Source organism: Psammomys obesus, unplaced genomic scaffold (assembly GCF_907164565.1).
Source record: "Psammomys obesus unplaced genomic scaffold, mPsaObe1.curated_primary_1811, whole genome shotgun sequence".
NCBI classification, from domain to species: domain Eukaryota; kingdom Metazoa; phylum Chordata; class Mammalia; order Rodentia; family Muridae; genus Psammomys; species Psammomys obesus.
Window position 1 is genome coordinate 26199777 of NW_026596051.1, and position 20676 is coordinate 26220452.

A 20676-nucleotide genomic window follows, 5' to 3' on the forward strand; every position below is an offset into this window, starting at 1 on the left:
GTGCTTTCAGGTCTGCCACACCAGCTCTGCCTAGACTCACAATGGTGGAAGACAACACCAAGGCCATAGTGTAACTTTCACTTTTTTATATATTTTATCTGTAAAATGAAGATGCAGACTTGGTGCCTAGCATTCCTTTGTGTTTTAAACTCTGGTGTGGTTATTTGTTATTTTATTTTATTTTATTTTATTTTATTTTATTTTATTTTATTGTATTTTATTTTATTTTATTTTATTTTTTACTTTCCATATTTTCGTGTACTTTTAACTTTTCTATTTCCTGATAAATGAATGCCAAGGAGCCAGTTAAATAATTCATTGGGCCTTAACAGTTGAGTGGCAGTTGAATGAAGTCTGTGTTGAGAATAAGGTAGACTGCAGGCAGAGCTCCACAGGGATGCAGCAACATTCTTTAGTGCTTGGCCAAAGGGAAAACACACAGTTGTAAAAATGAGGAAAGAGGCTCTGGAGATGGGCTGTGGATTTGAGGAGCAGTGTATTTGATCCAATCAGAGCCTTTCCTCTTCCCAAGCCCCAGTTCTCACCCAACTTCCCTAAATTATCCTGAGCACAAACACTCAGAAATCCTCCTGATTGACGCTGGCCACCTCTGACTTCAATAAAGGTCTCCTTACACTAGTTTGAACCTTGTGTCTTGCATGTTCTCTCTGATTGCTTGTTATTTCTGTCTTGGGATCTAGGGAGTTGGATGTGTCTCAGAAATCTGATTGTTGTTTTCCTTCCTCTCCAGATCTTTGATTGCTCTGTTCTGTCTTCTTGGAGAACTGCCCTCTTTCTCTCATTCCTACCACAAGCATCTCTCACTGCAGAGGGTACTTTAGACCTCCATGGACAGAGCCACTCTGTGGGCTTGTTTTCCTCACTCCCTGAATTAGAGTCTTCTTGATTATTTTCTGTTCTGTAGCAGCCACTCTTCTGCTTCAGCCTCAACAAGCCTCACTGCCAATGGACTGCTCACCCCAGTGCCTGTTGTACTGTCCCACCATCCAGAGCAGAGGTGGGTATTGATTTAATTGGTTTAATTTCCCTGAAATGTGGGATTTGGGAAAGATCTGGGTTTGGCTAAGAATCACGAGGTTCACACACATGAATATGACCTCAGCATAACTTGCTACAAAAATGTAAACAAATGACGTCTCTATGCACAGGTGCCTTGCAGCCATCTGTCGTCTTACTGTCAGATGACATTCAACAGGGTCATAGGCTGTATGGTTTCTGTTCTGAGCCTGTTCTTGTCTGCATCATAAACTGAAAAGCAGAATATACTGTTAACTCAAAACAGCAAAGCAACAAAAAGCATGTACTGTGCAACATCTGAACATAACGTCCACAAAGAAGAGGGGAGGAGACACTGTGTCCTGGGTCTATAGTAGAGGACTTTAGGAACCTCCAGAATCGCATCCTAAAATCACAATAACACAGACCCATTAAAGCACTCAAGATTCAAAGAACTTTACACCCAATTGTGTATATGAGTGTCCATTGTTATTTATGCTATTTCTGGGACCCCATAGCTAACAGTCAAGGATACTCATTGCTCCCAGAGCCACACAGATGTATACGTAGGCTCAAATGTGGGTAGTTTCAAAGCAAACTGGTCGTTGTTCTTCAATTCACTCTTTCATATTTTTTTTCAGTTTTTATTACCTTTATAACCCCCCCCAAAAAAAACAAAAATCCATTCAATCATGATACTAGAATGAGAAAGGCCTTTCTAAAAATCAATAACTTTGGAACTAAATGATGGATGTGATCAGACACCAGTCTATTCCTTTTAAGTGCTTTTGAAGAAAACCATAAAACTCCCTGGAGTGATCCACAAGGGTGTAAACAATGGAATAAGGAAAGAATAAAAGGAAACAATGATTTTCTAGAATCTATAAAGGATGATGAAAACCTTCATGTAGAGACCCCGCTGATGCCGCTTTAAGACTCACTGGGCGAAGGTGTCCTTCAGCTACAGAGTTGGAGGTCCCTGCACTCTTAGGAAGATGGCCCGTGATGCTTTCTTTATACTATCCTCCCATGAAAAGTAGACAGCTTTGATGTTTGCTAGCTCTAAGTGAACAGGGCTAATTTCAGGAATTCATCCCTCAAATCAAATGGCATCATATACATAAGACAGGATGACTCAAGCAATCTACCCAATTTGTTTTGCGGGAGGAGACGGAACTGAGCAGTGTTATAGGTAGTTTTCTTTTCTTTTCTTGGTATTAACTGCATGTTTTTTTTGTGTTTTTTAATTTTTTAAAGGAAAGCTTCCTAACTGTAAATAAATGAGAGAGGTGTTGCATAATCTGTTTTTAAGGAAGGAAGACCTGGAGCCAGAGTCAGTGAACCGTGGCAGCCAAATGCACTTGCATCATCTGGAACATTTTTGTCATGCCAATGTGTTACTATCTGACAGAGCACAGCTGTGCCCCCACATCCTCCTTGTTGGAATGAATTTCATCACTACCAGGAGTAGATGGCTCCTGAGAACATCCGTTACTCCCTACATAAGGCATCTAAGGAGAGGAAGGATGAAGGGGGATTCACCCCCAGGATCTTTGCGCTGTTTCAGTCACAGGAGCTAAGAGGTAACACACGCCACTTTGTGCACGCAAGTCCCAGCATGTTCAAGAGGCCACGAGGGTTCCTGCATCTAGATGGAGATTCTCTTTCTAGGTTGTTGAAGATGACTCCGTGATCAAAACCTTTAACCCCACATGCATCTGTAACTGCAGGCCAAACCATCCTTCTCTCTCAATATTCTGCAAGAATTCCCAAGTGACCCATGACTCTAAACAAGACTGATTATTCCTCGTAAGTACATTTCTGTTTCTGGAAATAGTTGTGGCCCTCTAGCAATGAAATAACGTGGTCTTTTCAGTAATGGGAAAAATATTCAAAGGAAATGAAGTCTAAATCCCCCTTATCTGAATCCCATAAGAATAAGATACACACGCACATTCTTAAGTTTTATATGTATAATTTCATTTGATCTGAAGATACTTTTCCTAAAATTAACTCAATTTAAAAACAGCAGGTTCTGCAATTATAAACTGTGAAGGAATCCAAGATGGGCAGATTTCTGAAGCATATGATTTTGGATACACAAGGTTCTAGAAACATTTTTTTGCCCTACTCTCACCCTGAGTTCCAGAGACACACACAGGACCAGGACTGACTAATCACAGGTATTTCAGGTCACTAGCAAAGGCCTGGCTCAGGAACAGACACTGAAAGTGGAACACATCAAGCAAGGCTCTCCTGAATGTTTGGCTGAAATTACTTGGAAATAGACATCCTGACTTCTCCAAGAAGACACTATATACCTAGAGAGGTCCATAAGCCACCCTATCTCCTCATATGGAAATTTGATGTGGAGTAAATTAATCTCAAGGGAAAGAGAGAAGTAAGTTCAGCCACAGAGGCCAAGTGGACTTCAACTTCCAGGTATCAGAAACAATAGGTTCCTTCCTTGAATAAAAGTCATGTGAGATCATTTTGAGTGTTAGAAAAAGTAGCTTACAAATGACAGAATCCTAAATATGGATTCTTTTTTTTAATTTTTTTTGTATTAATTACAGCTTATTCATTTTTTTTATCCCAGTTGTAGCCCTCTCTCTCATTCCCTCCCAATCCCACTCTCCCTCTCTCATCTCCTCCCATGCCCCTCTCCAAGTCCACTGATAGAGGAGGTCCTCCTACCCTTCCATCTAACCCTAGCTAATCAGTTCTCATCAGGACTGGCTGCATTGTCTTCCTCTGTGGCCTGGCAAGGCTGCTCCTGCCCTCAGGGGGAAGTGATCAAAGAGCCAACCACTGAGTTCATATCGGAGAGGCCCTGCCCTGTTCCCATTACTAGGGAACCCACTTGAATACTGAGCTGCCATGGGCTACATCTGAGTAGGGGTTCTGGGTTATATCCATAAATGGTCCTTGGTTGGAGTATCAGTCTCAGAAAAGACCCCTGGGCCCAGATTTTTTGGTTCTGCTGATCTCCTTGTGGAGCTCCTGTCCTCTCCAGTTCTTACAATCTCCCCCTTCTTTCCTATGATTCCTAGCACTCTGCCCAAAATTTGGTTATGAGTCTCAGCATCTGCTTTGATACACTGCTGGGTAGAGTCTTTCATAGGTCCTTTGTGGTAGGCTCCTGTCCTGTTTCCTGTTTTCTCCTTCCAATGTCCATCCTGTTTCTCTTTCTGAGTGAGCATTGAGCATCTTACCCAGGGTCCACCTTCTTGCTTAGCTTCTTTAGGTACACAGATTTTAGTATGTTTATCCTATATTATATGTCTAATATCCACTTATAAGTGAGTATATACTTAAGAGATACAGAGAAAGGGAAACCCTCCTCCATTGCAGGTGGGATTGTAAACTTGTACAACCACTTTGGAAATCAGTCTGACATTTTCTCGGACAATTAGAAATAGTAATTCCTCAAGATCCAGCTATACCACTCCTAGGCATATACCCAAAAGATTCTCAAGTACACAAGGACATTTGCTCAACCATGTTCATAGCAGCTTTATTTGTAATAGCCAGAAGCTGGAAACAACCCAGATGCCCCTCAATGGAAGAAGGGATACAGAAATTGGGGTACATTTACACAATGGAATACTACTCAGCAATTAAAAAGAAGGAAATCATGAAATTTGCAGGCAAATGGTGGAATCTAGAAAAGATCATCATGACTGAGGTATCCCAGAAGCAGAAAGACACACATGGTATATACTCACTGAATATGGATTCTATGTGAACACGAAAGGGAGAAAAACTTCTTAAGACTCCAGGATGGTGAATTATCTAAGTTGTCAAATTTCTAGAGCCTCATAGATATGTTCCCACAGACCCCCCGCTTTCTGGATTCAAAACAGACACTTCAATTTGAGGTCCTCTTTATGTAGCAGAGACCTGTGTGTTTGTTAATGTCCAATATGCTGTATTCGGCTCTTCATTTTCACTTGTATCGTCTCTGTGACTCTGGTGCTCTCAGATGACCATCCGTGATCTTTATAGATGAAGCGAGTGAAATGGAGCAGCATTTGTGAACACTTCCAATACTTCCTGTCTTAGAGACCAGGTCAACACTGGTCTCTAATGTAGGTGTGACCAGTCATGAGTGTCATTCTCACCTGTTGGGATCCCCACGCTATCTTCCCCAATGAACACCTGTTGAACACTTGACTCCTCCCAGCCAATACCTCCTCAATCAAGGGTTAGAGTTGTCCAGGGATCATGTGCTGCAGACCCATAGTTAAGCTCCTCATTCAAAACTCGTACAGCTACTCCGTTTCCCTTTTATCTTGACCACTAATGTGAACTGAAATCTGAAAGCCAAGTGTGTTTTAGATTCCCCTGTCAAGGATATAAAAAATAAGCTCACCTGTGTTTGTAGATGATCATCACGGTAAGCTATCTTTCTTAGTCTTTCAGTATTATCCGATTCTATTCTCTTTCCCTCCTGGTTGCTGGCCAGGTTCTTCACTGATTGTGTTTTCTCATCCTTCTGATATGGGAGCTTTCTCTAACTGAAGACAATCTTGGGATATGATAAGACATAAGATAGGAACACAGGGCGATAAGGTCAGTGAAAAGTCGATAGAATATTTTCCATGTAGAGTTTAGCAAAGATTTTGGTGTTTATACAATGCACTATTAGTCCTTAGTGTTCTAGTTTCTTATGATTAAGATCAAAAGCAACTTAAGGGAGAAGTGGGTTTATTTTATCTTGTAGATCACACTCCATCACTGAGGGAAATCAGTGCAGAATATAAGGCAGAACTTGAAGTGGAAACCATGAAGGAACACTGCTTACTGGCTGTGTCAGGGACCCATGCTAGGCTAGCTTTCTGTACAGCCCAGGACAACCTGAACAGGGAATGGTGCCAGGCATAATAAGCTAGCCTCTGTTACATCAATTAACATTTGAGACAGTCTCCCACAGACTTGCCCATGGGCCAATCTGTCATTCTTCATTCAGTGGGGACCTGGATTTCAGCAGGGATTTGGGACTCAGCTTCCAGAAGGAGAATGGGGGTTCCATTTTTCTCAGGATGGCTAGAGTGCTTCAGGGAGAGGCCTGGGTGCTAGACTGGGATGTGGAAAGTTTTCCACAGAGTGTTATGATTTAGCTCTTTTAGAAAGAGATTGCCAGTGGCGATGGAAGCTCAGGCATTCCAAAACCTACGGTGATACCAAATTGTTACAGCTTTTCATTAAACTGCTTCTGCGATGAGTACAGTGGAGGTACAGGCAAAAGCTCATGCCTGGTGGGCTTGCAGCCAGGGCACAAGTTTGGCAAGGCCCAGGCCCAGTGGGCCAGATGGCAGGCCTGGTGAGATGAGGCCCAGAGAGGGATAAATGAAGAGTCTGAGGTGGCCATGGTAGAAGGATGATGGTATCATGCAGCGTGCAACCAGCCAGCATATTTATTTGAAATCGAGGATTCATGAACCTTGGGCAGTGGGAGAGATTGAGTGTGAATGTGTGGGAGAGATTGAGGGTGAATGTGTTTGATTAAATGGAGTCAGGGGGCAGGGATACTTGATTAGTGGCACAGGACCTCATTTTCCATGCAGTACTGTGGTCCTACCACAAGAAGGAGAATGCAGTGCTCAATTATCCCATGGGTGGGAGAATCTCCAAGCACAATTGAAGGTCACTGCTGAAAACTAAGATCTCTAGCAGGTTGGGGCATTTCTAGGAATTCCCAGATGCTTGCTGAACTTTTCTTATCAGGAAAGGGCTCAGCCTGTAACCTGCCATGAGAGCTATGTGACACTCCTTACAAAGTCTGGGATCACCCAGAGCAGGAGTGAGGGCATGGGGGGAGAGTTCTAGGACCTCACTGATAAAAGTCCACAGTCATAGACCTAACACAAACAAATGGCTTTCCAGAGATGTAAGACTTCAACCTAATCCAGCAAAGCTCCACACCAATCTGCTGTGGTTACTCCCTCAAGTAAAACTCCACTCTCAGGGGACTCTAGGTCAGTGGTTGTCAATCTTCCTAATGCCATAACTCTCTTATACAGTTTCTCATGTTGTGGTGACCCCAGACCATAAAATGATTTTTGTTGCTATTTCATAACTGTAATTTCGCTACTGTTATGAATCATAATAAAAATACCCGTGTTTTCTGATGGTCTTAGAAGACCCCAGTGAAAAGGTTGTTCAACCCCCAATGGAATCAAGGCCCACAGATTGAGAACTGTCACTCTAGGTTGTGTTAAGTAGATAGTTATAGTTAACTAGGACATTTAGGGTACATTTTGCTCCCACTGTGCGCACTCCTTGTCAGGAGCTGTCTAGGGAATACACAGCATCAGTGCAAACACCACCATGGATCCAAAACCCAGTGTCTTGGATCCCATCAGAGTCTCCTTTATGTGGACACTCGCTTCCCCCCTGACTACACATTCTCATCAGCACCAGGTCAGGCTTCTCCACTCCAGCTTGAAATGTTGTAATGGTGGCATCTAGTCCTTTATTTGGCAAATGTGTATGTAAAGTTGAATGCTTTGATAAGTATAAAAATCAAGGTTAATTCTTCATGCTAAGCTACAAAAGATTTGGGGTAGGAAAAGCTAAATGTTTACTAACATCCAACACCATACTTTAAAAAAAAGAAAATCAACAACAAGAAATGTGGTTGCTTCAAAGTTATTAGAATGTGTCTTCTCCTTCAAGGAACACAGAACACAAGCTATTTGATTGAGTAGCAGCTTGCATTGTGATGTAGTGCTTTTTCATCTCTTCTATGCCTCTCAGGGGATGCCTGGAAAGTAAATAAGGACCATCCTTGAGAATAAAGAAACAGATTGCATTGGGCTCCAAACCTACCAACAGCTCATCAATCAGAGTGACTGTCCATTTAATGTCCTCTTCCCAGAATCACAAATAGGAACCATTTGTTGAAAGAACATGGTGCTTATTGAATTTTCAAGCTTAATTTGCAGTGGAATCACATGATCATTTGGTTTCCCCTAGATCCCAGCACAATGCCTCACACTCAGAGGTGGTTAGTAAATGTTTCTGTAGGAATTTAGGGTATGAGCAATTGAGCGAGTAGGGTTGGGCTGTGTAAATTCTTCCTCAGAGAAGCTTTCTTAGAGGACTGTTATTATTATTATTCCCATCTTACTGGTCTCAACAGTGTTCTGAGAGTGTCTACTAATTGGTCATGACTTGGATATAAATCCAGGTATTTCCAGTCAAACCAAACCTACAGCCTTTTTCTCTACAGTCCTCTCTAGAGACTACTATTTTAGGGAATTCAAGATCTCTCTGCTGTGAATAACAAAAGTATTATATATTATTTAGCAGAAAACAATTAAAAATGAGTGCTATAGAAATTCATTGTTAGTTTAGTTTAGTTCTAAATGTTAAAGAATATTTTTTATGAAAAAGATTATGAATTAGCATGGATTATGAATTATACATGATCAGGATCTAAAATGTTATTAATTAGATATCAGTTGTTGATGGTAGTGAAAGATCAATATGGCATGTTTCATGGATTATGAAATCATTTTAACACAAATAAATGAAGCTTTCATCATCAGGTAGCACTTTTGAAGAGCAGAGAAGATGGGTTTGAAAATAAGATAATCTAAAGCTGAATAATTATAGCCCAGCTTCCCGGCTATGTATCTGCTATTCTATATCTGTGTGGGCAAGACCTAGAACATCTGAAAACAAATTACATCTTCGCTAAGCATACAGCAGCTTCTATTGCCATCATTCAATAAGAAATGCAGCGGGAGAACTGCACACCCTCGTTGCACCATTTTCAGCACTTGATGCCATCAAGAGGTGGGATAGAGGTTCTGCAGAATGTGCAAGATGCTTGAGTGACCCGACTTTCTCCTTTTCCTTCCCGGTGTCTATTTCCGTCTTACTTTTCTACTGCTCTGACAAAGCACCATGACCAAGGCAGTGTAGAGAAGAAGGTGTGTGATAGGAGCTTACAGTTTCAGAGGCAGAGGGTGAGTCTATGACAGCAGGCAGGCAGCCATTTGTTGGAGCACTAGCTGAGAGCTTACATTTGATCCACGAAGTACAAGGCAGAGAAACAGAGTTAACTAGAAATGGTACAGGCTTTTTAAAATATTTTTTTCACACAATATATTCTGATTTTGGTTTCTCCTCCCACCCAACTATTCCTAGATCCTCCCATTTCCCACCAACTAAAATTCACTAGCTTTCTTCGTCTCTCTCATTAGTAATCAAACGGGCATACAGAAAAAAATAAAATAAAATAAGACCAAATAAAAACAAACAAACCATAATAGGACAAAGTAAATAAACAGAAAAAGAAAGAGCCAAATAAAAAGCACAAAAAAAACATGAATAGATTCAAAGACACACCCACATTTGCAAACACAGAAATCCCGAAGAATACAAAACCAGAAACTGTAATATATAAACCCAAACCTATAACAACAACAAAAAAAATCACAGGGGAGATAAACATGTGAGACAAAAAGCTTACAAAAATACCATTGATTTAATTTGCACTGGCCATCTACTGCTGGGCATGAAACCTGGCCTTCTATGTGGTTTGCATACCCAGTGATACTCCATTGGAGACAATTATTTTTTTCCTTTCCAAGCGGTTATCAATTGGAGGTCGCTACTTGGTTGATTTGTGCATTTGTCCACTTCTCCTCTGAGAACTGGGACCCTATCTGGTGTAGATTTCTGCAGGCCCTCTGCAAGCTGCCCATATCTGTGAGTTCATATACGTGCCAGTCATGTTGTGTCTAGAAGGCTGTGTTTTCTTGGTGTCTTCATTCCCACTGGCTCTTACAATCTTTCCACTTGCTCTTCTGCAGAGTTCTCTGACTCTGGAGGGGAGGAATTTGAAGGAAACATCCCATTTAGAACTGGGTACCCTCTGCACATTGTTCAGATGAGACTTTCTGTATCTGTTCCCTCCTACTGCAAAGGATCTACTTCTTTGATGACAGCTGAGCAAAACACTGATCTATGAGTATAGCAGAACTCCAATAGGAATCATTTTATTGCTATAGTCCTTTAGCAGAACAGCAACATTTGTTTTCAATTAGGTCTACAGCCTCTAGCCTCAGGTTCCTGTCCACCCAAGCAGTTTCAGGTGGGAGTTCCATCTCATGGAGTGAGCCTCAAATCCAACCAGATAGTGGTCGATCACTCTGGTGTAGGCTTTGACACCTCAAAACTCACAGCCAGTGACACACTCCCTCTAACAAAGCCACATTCCTAAGCATTCCCAACACAGTTCCACCAACTGGAGACCAAGTATTCAAATATACAGGGGCCATTTTCATTCAAACCACCATGGTCTCTTTCCGTAAAATTAAGTTATTTTATTACATCTATTGACTAAGGTCTTCCTTTACCTGCTAAATTATAAGAATAATAACAAGAATCTTGATCTCTTTTGTTTAGTGGCGAATTTCTAATAATTAGAGCAATGTTTTGCTGTAGTAAATGTGTATGTGTGTTAACAAATGGTAAAAATATACTGCTAAACTACAAAACTTATGAGCAAAAAGGTTAACTCTACCTAGACCCTTTGAGACCCTCTTGGTCTTTTCCTGTGTCTATCATCTCAAGATGATGATATAATGGATTTAGATGTAGACATCAAAACTTCATTTTAGGGGCTAGAGAGATGGCTCACAGGTTAAGAGCACTGGCTGCACTTCCAGAGGTCTTCTGGCTACAGGTGTACATACAATTCTGCCTAAATAATTAAATAATTAAATAACTAAATAAATAATAAAAATAAGTAAATAAATCTTTAAAAAAAACTTCATTTAAAGCAAAAGAAAAGAAGGGTGTAAGTAAATTTTGCATATCTCAACATATTTTGCATTGCTGGAAATATGTCAAATTATTTTATTCTGGTTCCAAGGACGGCTGAGAAAGCAATCATTTTTAAAACCTGTAAGAGACCATGAAAAATGGGTTGGGTTTGGGGCATGGATTTATCGGGCTATGTTAGGAGGATTCAGCCATTAAGAAGAGACTTGAATCCAAGAGGAAGGATTGTGAAACAATAAAAAGGTATAGATTATCTTTGGGAAAAAGTAAGGATTTTGAGTTTCCTATAAAATCTCCAGGGTCACTCTTCGTCTGTCATTCCAATTCATTCTGAAGAAGGAGATGATGAGCAGAAGTAGGCACTCAGAAGACAGCCCAGACACAAAGCAGAGCACCATCTGATGTCATGGTCTGGCCTGGCTCACAGCAACAGCTGGAAAAGTAGTTTTTTCTCAACACCTCCCCCCCTCAAGCTGAATTCGCTCCCAATAGGCTTTAATTAGCAATGGACAGAAAACCTTCTCCCCAGTCCTAGATAAAACTGTTTTCCCTGCATCCCCATCTTAGCAGTTTTGACACAAGATAAGAAGCAGCTGGCAGTGGGTAGGAGACTAAATAAATACAGTTTGGCCAGACAGCTGGGGCTGAGCGCATTCTCACTGGGGGGTGCAGGAGACTCCAAGAAGTTACAATGTTGCTTGAATTTTAGTTTCATGACCCTGGAAATATATTTAAATGAGCATTCAACCTCCTGGCCACTTGCGTATATGGGAACCTAAGGACAGGATTGCACAACTGTTCTCATTAACACTATTAACAAGCATGTCAGTAAAATAGTGGTTTCTTGCAGGGCTCATTAAAAATCTGACTTTTGAAAGAAAGGATTTTGAGATGTGCCCTGCTAGGAGAATGGATGGTTCTGATGTGAGGAGGTCCTGAGTTGGGCAGGACTCTGTTCAACCGTCCTCCCTGGTGCAGCTTGATTTACTTATCCTGACTCAGGGGCGGTGATATTAGGACCTGGTGGTAGCCACTGGGAGAAGGAAGCAAAAGGAGCTTGGAAGGGAGAGAAGAAAGTCTGCACCCTGGATTGGATGAATCCGTTTGAAGATTATTTACCAGGAAACTTGTGCAATGACAAGAGTCAGCTCATTCCAGGGCCAGACTTTACGGACAAGGACAGCCTGCTGGCTGAGCGGCTCTCTGGCCTTCAGCAATCAGGGTGAGCCCTGGCAATGTGAACAGTGGTCATTTATGCAATGTTCGTGAGGCTCTGACTTTCTTCACCAAGTCATTAAATGTGGTGATGCTTCATGGCCTGGTCCACTGCTCTCCCTTTATGGAAATATGGAAAGCCATCCATAAGTGGACACTTGGCTTCCCTTCCCTTCCATCTAGGCTTCACTCTTTGTCCAAGGTACACCGGCCTGCAGGGTCTGTGCCACCTCGATGCACAGAGGTGCATCTAGAATGTGGAATTCCTGCCTGGTTTCTCCTTAACCTGGAGAATAGTCTGCTGTCCCTCCACACCCATCCACACATACAGGGGGAGGATGAGCCACATCACCTCAGCCTGCAGTGTGGAGGGGGTAAGGCTTTGAAACAAGGCCTGATGGGAAGACTCATTTCCAAGTGCCCCTTTATTTGCAAAGGGAGAAAAGGCTCATTCTGTGATTGCTCTGAAAACCTTAGCTCATGTGCACAGTGCTGCAGGCACAGTGCTACTAGATGTGCCAAGTACTTCAGCAATGGTATCTATACATGTTCTTACCCTGCTCTCCTTATTGCCCTTACAGTCTCTGTTTCTATCCTTCTCTCTCTCTCTCTCTCTCTCTCTCTCTCTCACACACACACACACAAGTTCACATTTGATATATAAATTAAAGTAGCACCATACGTACATTAACTTTTTTGTCTCTTGAGTTGCTGCTAAGTTTCATGATACAAAATACGGGACATGTTGGAAATAAAGCCCTAAGCCATACTGAAGACTGCTTGTCCTGTGTAATGTGCCCATTTGCTCCATCACAGAGGAAGAGATAATCAAAGAGATAGGACTCAGGGTTTATGACTTTGCTTCTGCCAACCTTGTATGACCTGCACATGCAGAATAAGAAATGCAATAGGTATCAGCCTGCATTTCTTATTCTGGACCTGCATTAAGCATCTCCTTCACAATACCAAAAGGGAGGGAAACCATGCCATGCCCTCCACCCATAGGGAGTCAGAAAGGCTTCACTAATGGATGGGATCAAGAGAAAGAAGTCAGCAGGAGCTTTACGTCTCCACTCCCACTAATGGGCACTGGTCTCTTTGATCATCAATTTGGTAAGCTCACAGAGGAGCCCTTTGTGACTTCCTCACAGGAAGTGGTTCTGAGGCCAGGAAAGGGGTGGAATTCTGTGGGAGTAGTTAGAGGACCTGGGTGACTAAAGAATAACATCACCTTTCTTCAGCTCAGACTTGTGGGTAACAAAAGCAGGTGTCTTCAACTCCATGTGTAATTTCTGGAACTACATTTCAAGGGACCCCAGATATATTAGAGATGACAAATGTGAATGGCCCCCTTAGTCCCTGGCAATAGACATTTTCATTCCCATTTTATTACACAAAGAACTTGAAGCTCAGGAACATTAAGTAAATTTCCCAAGGAAGTAGAGAGCGTAGACCACAAGGGTAGCATTGACACGGGCCTTTAGGCCTCAGAGTTTGGCCAAACAGACATCCTGGACTTCCACTCAAAGTGAATATGGACTTCCAACTTTCTTCACACAGTGCAGTGAGGAGCTGTAACTCACTCTTCTTGCTCTTGACTTTTACATCTGCAAAAAACAAGAGCTTGGATTTAAAGACCAAGAGGGAACGTGTCCACAAAATCAAAGGTCAGGGACTGGGGGCATAACCCAGCGGTAGTTTTGTAATTCTAATGTGTAAGGGTCTCAATCCGACCCTCAGAATACACACAAAAAAGTAATGACATTTTTCATTATTTCAAATATAATGACATTTTTCTTCATTTCAAACCAGTTCTTGCTCAGTGTTGTGCCTTAAACTCCAGAATAAAAGGTAACATTGTTTTCTAAATCAAAAATGTTAGGAATGAATACGAATAAACTTTAAACCTGAGCATTAATAATTTAAAGATAAACAAAAACTGATAATAAATGGCCAATGAAAATCTGCACAAAATGCTTTTGATTGTCATCACTATATCATCTGATTTTGAGGAGGAGCGTCCTGATCGTCTACATTAAATGACACTTCTGGTACCATGACAGACTACGTTGATGAAAGTCCTCTTAAAGGAGAAAGGGCTTATTTTGTCCTATGTTTCCAGGGGTATATAGTTTATCATAGCATGGAAGGCATGGCAGTAAAGGCATGAGTTCACCTGGCAGTCTAAAAACAAAGAGAGAAGGGGAAATGGGGCCAAGCTATAAGCTACCTCCCAGGGACAAGTCTGTACCTTCTGAAGGTATCAAACAGTACCCCTAGCAGAGGATCAAGCATTAAAAAACATGAGCCTGTGGGGAATGTTTCACATTCAAACCACACCAAGGCATAGCGTAAACCCCAAATCCAGAAAGACTGCACTGTCAGCCACCACATTGACTTAACATTTGGATTCTCACCTGAGGATTTTAAAAATTACATCAACTTCATGATAGCTATGATGCAAATTATTCTGAAAACATGTTAAATGCTATACAGATTATATAAATCAGGATTAACGAGTCACTGTTCTTTTATCAGTGAGACCACAGATTCTGGGGAGAGCTAGGCCAAAGGCACCGGAAATGTTCTCTTGCACATAACTTAGTCAGAAACACTTTTTGGAAGCACTGTCATTCTGATCAACCAAGGGTAAAATTAACAGCGTTGAAGAGGCTGTTTCCTTAGATAGAACTGAGAGGTTTTTCCTGAGAGTTAGGCTGTCAGCAGACAGGGATAGACTTCCCAAGACACCCAGCTTCTCTGCATGTCCCTCAAATGCTAACAGTCTCTGTGCAATTGAGTGACACATGTGTTTTCAATGTCATGCAACTTTGTGCTGTGACAAACAGTTCACATGTGCACAGAGTTTAATTTAAAATTGAATATTTGGCTATTAGTCAGGCCCTCTTCCCTCTGACGCCTTTAGCAAATTGGAGGTAGTCTTCCAATGAACTTCTTGGAATCTTTCAGAAAACATTTCCTTAGGGCCTTTCCCCTTCCCTGAGAGAACTGTCAACTTCCTGTCCTGTCTCCGTTGCTTGCTTGAGTCTCTTTCCTCTGCTGACCTAACAAATGCCAAGCCTCTGCTTCTAGGCAGGAGAAAGGGCGTGTCCCTGCAGCCTCTGTCAACTAGCCAAAAACAACCTTGTTTTGTGTGTGTTTATGTTTAAAGTCGTCCATTGTATGTTGTGATTCATTAACACTGAACTACGACACGTGTGAATGAAGCTTCAATACCACACATACTCTGTGAGGGGGTAGCACAGACTTTTGTTTCCTTATGTGGAGGAAGTCCAGGCGGCACTTTACAGTTGAACTTGATGACAATTCAAAATGTTTATTTTTTATTCTTTATTTTATATGTATGTCTACATGTCTCTAAGTGCACCACACGCATGCAGATGCCCATGGAGGCCAGAGAGTGCTAGAACTGGAGTTATTGGGGTCACAGTTGTGAACCTCCTGATGTGGGTTCTGGGAACTGAATCTGAACCCTACAGGACAAGTTCTAGCTCTTAACTACTGAGCCATCTCTCTAGCTCCTGTGGACTTTTTAAAACTATTAAATCTAGGGTTGGAAATTTAGTTCAGTGGTAGAGTGCTTGCCTAGCAAGTGCAAAGCCCTGGGTTCGGTCCTCAGCTCTGGAAAAAAAAAAAAAAAAAAAAACCAACAACAACAACAAAAAAAAACAACTTTGAAACCATTCCAAGTATGCAAAACAGAAAGCCAGCAACAAAAATAAAAATAATAATAATAAAAAAAGCCTGGCTCTGAGTGTGGAGAGGAGAGAATGTTTGTTGATAACGTGAGGACTGAAACAAGAAGGCTGAGTGCTGGAACAAGTGACTCAAATATTTTGCTGCTTTTGCATAGTCATGACTGGCTGTGAAAGGTCCATAAACACCGATGGTAAAGTGTGTGTCTAATTTAACCTTTATTAACTAATCTCACGGTACTATTGGTGTAAATGTCTTAAGACAAACCTCTTGAGAAGAGAGATCATCCTGTTGCTTTTTATGTTCGTTGTTTTTTTTGGAGGGGGGAATTGTTGTTTTGTTTTGTTTTTATTGTAGAACATTTTTCCATCCATTTTTTTACTGAGGCTATCCCTACAGCATCCTGCAACCATTTTTCTGGATATAGGAAAAAACAAACATCTCCCCAGACACATTTTAATGGAGCCTCAACATTAAATATCACTCTAGCCAAAGTTAGCCTGTATATCACTGCTGCTACATCTATAATTTATTCCTTCTCTCTTGTGAAGACTTTCCAAATCTATACTAAAAATCCAATCTGCTTTCATTCTATTCTCCGCATAAACTTGAAAGAAAGTGGGCGGTATGGGAGAAGTTGGAGAGGGAGGGGTGATGATGATGTAACTACAGTACTCACATATTAAATTCTCAAAAAATTAAATTAAAAATCTGTAATAAATAAGTAATAGCAGGACCCAGACATTTCCAATGACTGCTCTTCAGCCATTCCTTCCCTGTAGTTCTTTCATCTAGCTGATAATTTCTCTGAGTTTGTATAGAGGCTCAACAGCCTATTTCAAAAATAACTTTGAACTTGGTCTTCCACTGAACTAGAGTTTCCAAGCCATAAACCATCTTCTCCCTTTTATCAGCTACAAAAGTTATTCCATTTTTTTGACATTTTTCATATTTTGTTTGTAGAGAAGGCAGCTATTTCTTGACATCACACTAATAAATATTTCAAAGAGTAAGGACAACAAGATCCTGGACCAGAAAACTCTAGCGCTCATGCCTCCACGTGGGCTGAAGGTTCTTATAAAATTGAGCATGTTCACGGGGGAGACTTCAATTGGAATACAGAAGAGAAATCATGAAATTTGATTTTGCACACAGTGAGTGAGAGGTGTTTTTGAATAACTCTTCTGAAAAATTGGAAAGGAGATCTTCCTTGATACAAATCATCTAAACCATGAATATACGGACCAAGCAAAGGAAGCCATGGGGACAATGCAGTTAGTTAAGGAGATATCAAGAAGTAAAAAGAACTGTCTATATTGGATTTTAAAGAGCTCTAATAATTTTTCATGGACAGAAAAGGAAGAATAAACTTGTCAAGAGAACTAAAAGCATAGGACTAAAGAGACTTCTTTGTAACTAAAAACTGCTCTTGCAGAGGACTTGGGTTCCAATTAATAGCTCACAGTCCTGTAACTCCAGCTCTAGGAGATGCATGGCCCCTCTCTAGTCTCCATAGATACATTTCCCATGAATATACATATATACAACTAGAAGATAAAATAAATCTTTCAAAAACTTTAAAACAAATTTGTTGTATCATTTGAAGTAAACAAAAGAATATGTCAGAAGAAATTACGGTCGAATGTTCCCTTTTGTGAGTCTCAATTTAGACATCAGTGGTGACCCTGAGCAAGCCCCATTCTTTTGAAGAAAGGTTCACGTTAGATTAAAGTTGCTGATCAGTGAGCTGAAAGGCTGATTAAAGATTGTTTAAGAATGGTTCCTGAGGAAGAAATACAACGACATGGTTAAAGTTGTGGAGAAACCCAGTGATGGCCATAATACTGGTCTGTATCCTGCTGTGCCTTTCTTTAAGTACTGACTGCACCTTATTTTGAATTGGTGTCTTTCTTTCCTCTTCTAGATACTTAAACATAAAACTAGGGGTGGTATAACTGAATGTTGAGGTAGCACTATTCCTAATCGTCTGAGAAAGAGGCAGATTGCTTTCCAAAGTGCTTGTACAAGCTTACATTCCCACAAGCAATGGAGGAGAACTCCCCTTTCTCCACATCCTCCTAGTAAGGGGAGCAGAAGCTTTCTCTGGCATGAACTCAGTGACAGGCTCTCTGATCACCTCCCCCTTGGAGGTGCAGCCTTGCCAGGCCACAGAAGACAATGCAACCAGTCCTGATGAGACCTGATAGGTTAGCGTCAAATAGAAGGGGAGAAGAACCTCCCCTATCAGTGAACTAGGGGTGGGGCATAGAAGAGGAAGGGAGAATGGAATTGGGAGGAGATGAGAGAGGGGCCACAACCGGATACAAATTGAATAAATTGTAATACATGATGATGATGATGATGATGATGATGATGATGATAATAATAATAATAATAATAATAATAATAATAATAATAATAATAGAACTAGGGGGCTGGAGAGATAGCTCAGTGGTTAAGAGCACTGCTTGCTCTTCCGGAGGTTCTGAGTTCAATTCTCAGCAACCACATGATGGCTCACAACCATCTACACTGGAATCTGACAGTCTTCTGGCCTACAGCTAACTTGCAGATAGAGCACACATATACATAAAATTAATAAGTCTTAAAAACAGGACTGGGTCCATTGTCATCTTTGACTAAACAAACTTTGGTTTCTTGTCATAGTTTAACATGTAGTAGAGCCTCAGTTAGCTGCTCAAGATGAAAGCAGAAGAAGGAGAAAGGAGAGTAGAGCAGAGAAGATACAGAAGCTGCACGCACAGACGTCTTCTGAGGAGGAAAGCGGTACTGAGACATCAGCTGTCAGAAACAAACCCTAGGCCGCTCCCTGCAGAAATTGTGCACATTTCCCCTCCTTACCGTGGTTTCCTCTCACTGGTAAGGGAAAAGAATATTTTTTTAGGAAAAAAACAAAAGAACAGAATTGTTATTGTGGATAACTACTATCATACAACAGAAAGTGAAGTCCTGCAAACAAAGGACCAAAGCCTTAGTTTGTTATTTGCTTACTTACTGATGGCAGAAAAAAAAAATTGTATAGAAGCCAAGTTCATGCAAAAGTGCTAGGTGACAGAACAATGTGATTTATGTCATGACCAAGAGGAAGCTCTGCCTTTAATGCCCCCAGAGGACTTGATTTCTGCACTCTCGGCCACTCTCTGTACCCCGGGCTTTCCCCTGTACACCTGTCTCCAGATCCCTCTGGACTAACAGGCCATTATGGTTCGCAGAATATGTTGACTCACTCTGGAAGGTCCCTGCAGAGTGCACTTGCCTGTTTGGAAAACTCCATCTCTTATCTCATTGTTTCCAAAGTCACGGGTCTGCACACAAACAAGAGCACACATGAGCCAATTTTCAGACTCTGGCTCTTCTCCTCTGAGCCCAGTCACCATACCTCTGTGTATGCAAGCTTATAAAAGTGCCTCGTAACTGGGATGAATTAGCGAAAACCATAAATTATATTCCTTTTGTTTCAACAACAAATGAATTGGGAAAACATTGTCTGGCAAGCAGAATTGTATTCACTGTGTGTTCAGATCATGTGGAGCAGATTAAAAACAATCATAGAATGTTTCAGTGTCTAGTTTTTGGAGAAGAAACAAAAAATCAGAATTACTCTCCCGGCAACTTAGTAAGAACTAGTGCATTCAGTTGCCACCCCCTCCTGAGGCTGCTCCTTCTAAGCTGTCAATATACTCCCACCATCTATCAACTGCCTGAGGAAACACAACGCAAATTGCCCAGTTGTTTCTCTTTAAGCAGAACAGAGCATGTAGTATGAGGCGAGGAGACAGCTTGGAATGTGAATTAGGCAGGCTCCCAGCAGTTCACCTTGATCACAGCATTCAGCTTACTACTCTGCTTCAAATTGCTTCACCCTGGTTCCCAGGCTATGTTTCCTCTCTCCTACCACATCCCTTACTACAAGACTGCAATTCCCTCAGATACTGCACTAGAGACCTGTCCATTTCTAAATTCCAGTGTTTCCTACTTGAAATAAGCAACTTGAAATAAATTCATGGTTTCACCAAAATGTGACAACTCCAGGCAATTGTCAGACTGTCCTTGGACTCACCCAGTGTAAGAACAGCAGCTTTCCCCCACCACACACTGGATGGATATATATTTCATATAAATATAGAGATACATAGATATCAGATGATATATATTTCACATATATATTTAAGAAATGTATATATTTCGGTCTGGAGAAGAGAGACTGCAGAAACAGCCCAAAGCAAAGAAAGCCTGGGCTCTGTGGTTTGTGGTAAACGCGACCTCTACACTGACCTGTCCACCCCCACCTTCTGCAGATAGAAAAAATGATTGGCCCAGGAAGGAAGAAAAGAAACCTTGAGCTGTGTCTGACATGACCTCCAGAGCATGCTTTTTGGCTCTTCAGTGGTCCTGGGCATCTCCACATTCATAAACAGAACATTTTTAAGTGAGGAGTCATTCGTTATATCATAGAGTTGATTGCCTTGAACCAAGGAGCTTCAGTTTACAAGCGGGCCTAAAACACTTCTCCCTTCTCTATATTGGCACTGCTTGGGAAAACAAAGGCCTCTTCTGCTATACACAGGGGCCAACCATGTGGTTCTGCACTGGGCTAAGCATATTTTTTATGTGATCTCCAATGTTCAGATCGATTTGATTCACAGCCTAGGGTAGATGCATTGGAGGAATCAAGCCCTGTCCTACAACAATACCCCCCTAACCCCCTTGCCTTTCTGAAAATCCTACTATCTAGTCGGCATCACATTCCTTCCCTTCCATGGAGTCTATGAGTTTATGGGCACAGGTCAAATATTACCTGTGAAGATCTTGCATGTAATTTAAGAGCCAAAGTTCCTTATTTTAAATGATGATGATAATGGCTAGAATATTTGTTATTCAGAATAAGAGAGCTCCACATATCCA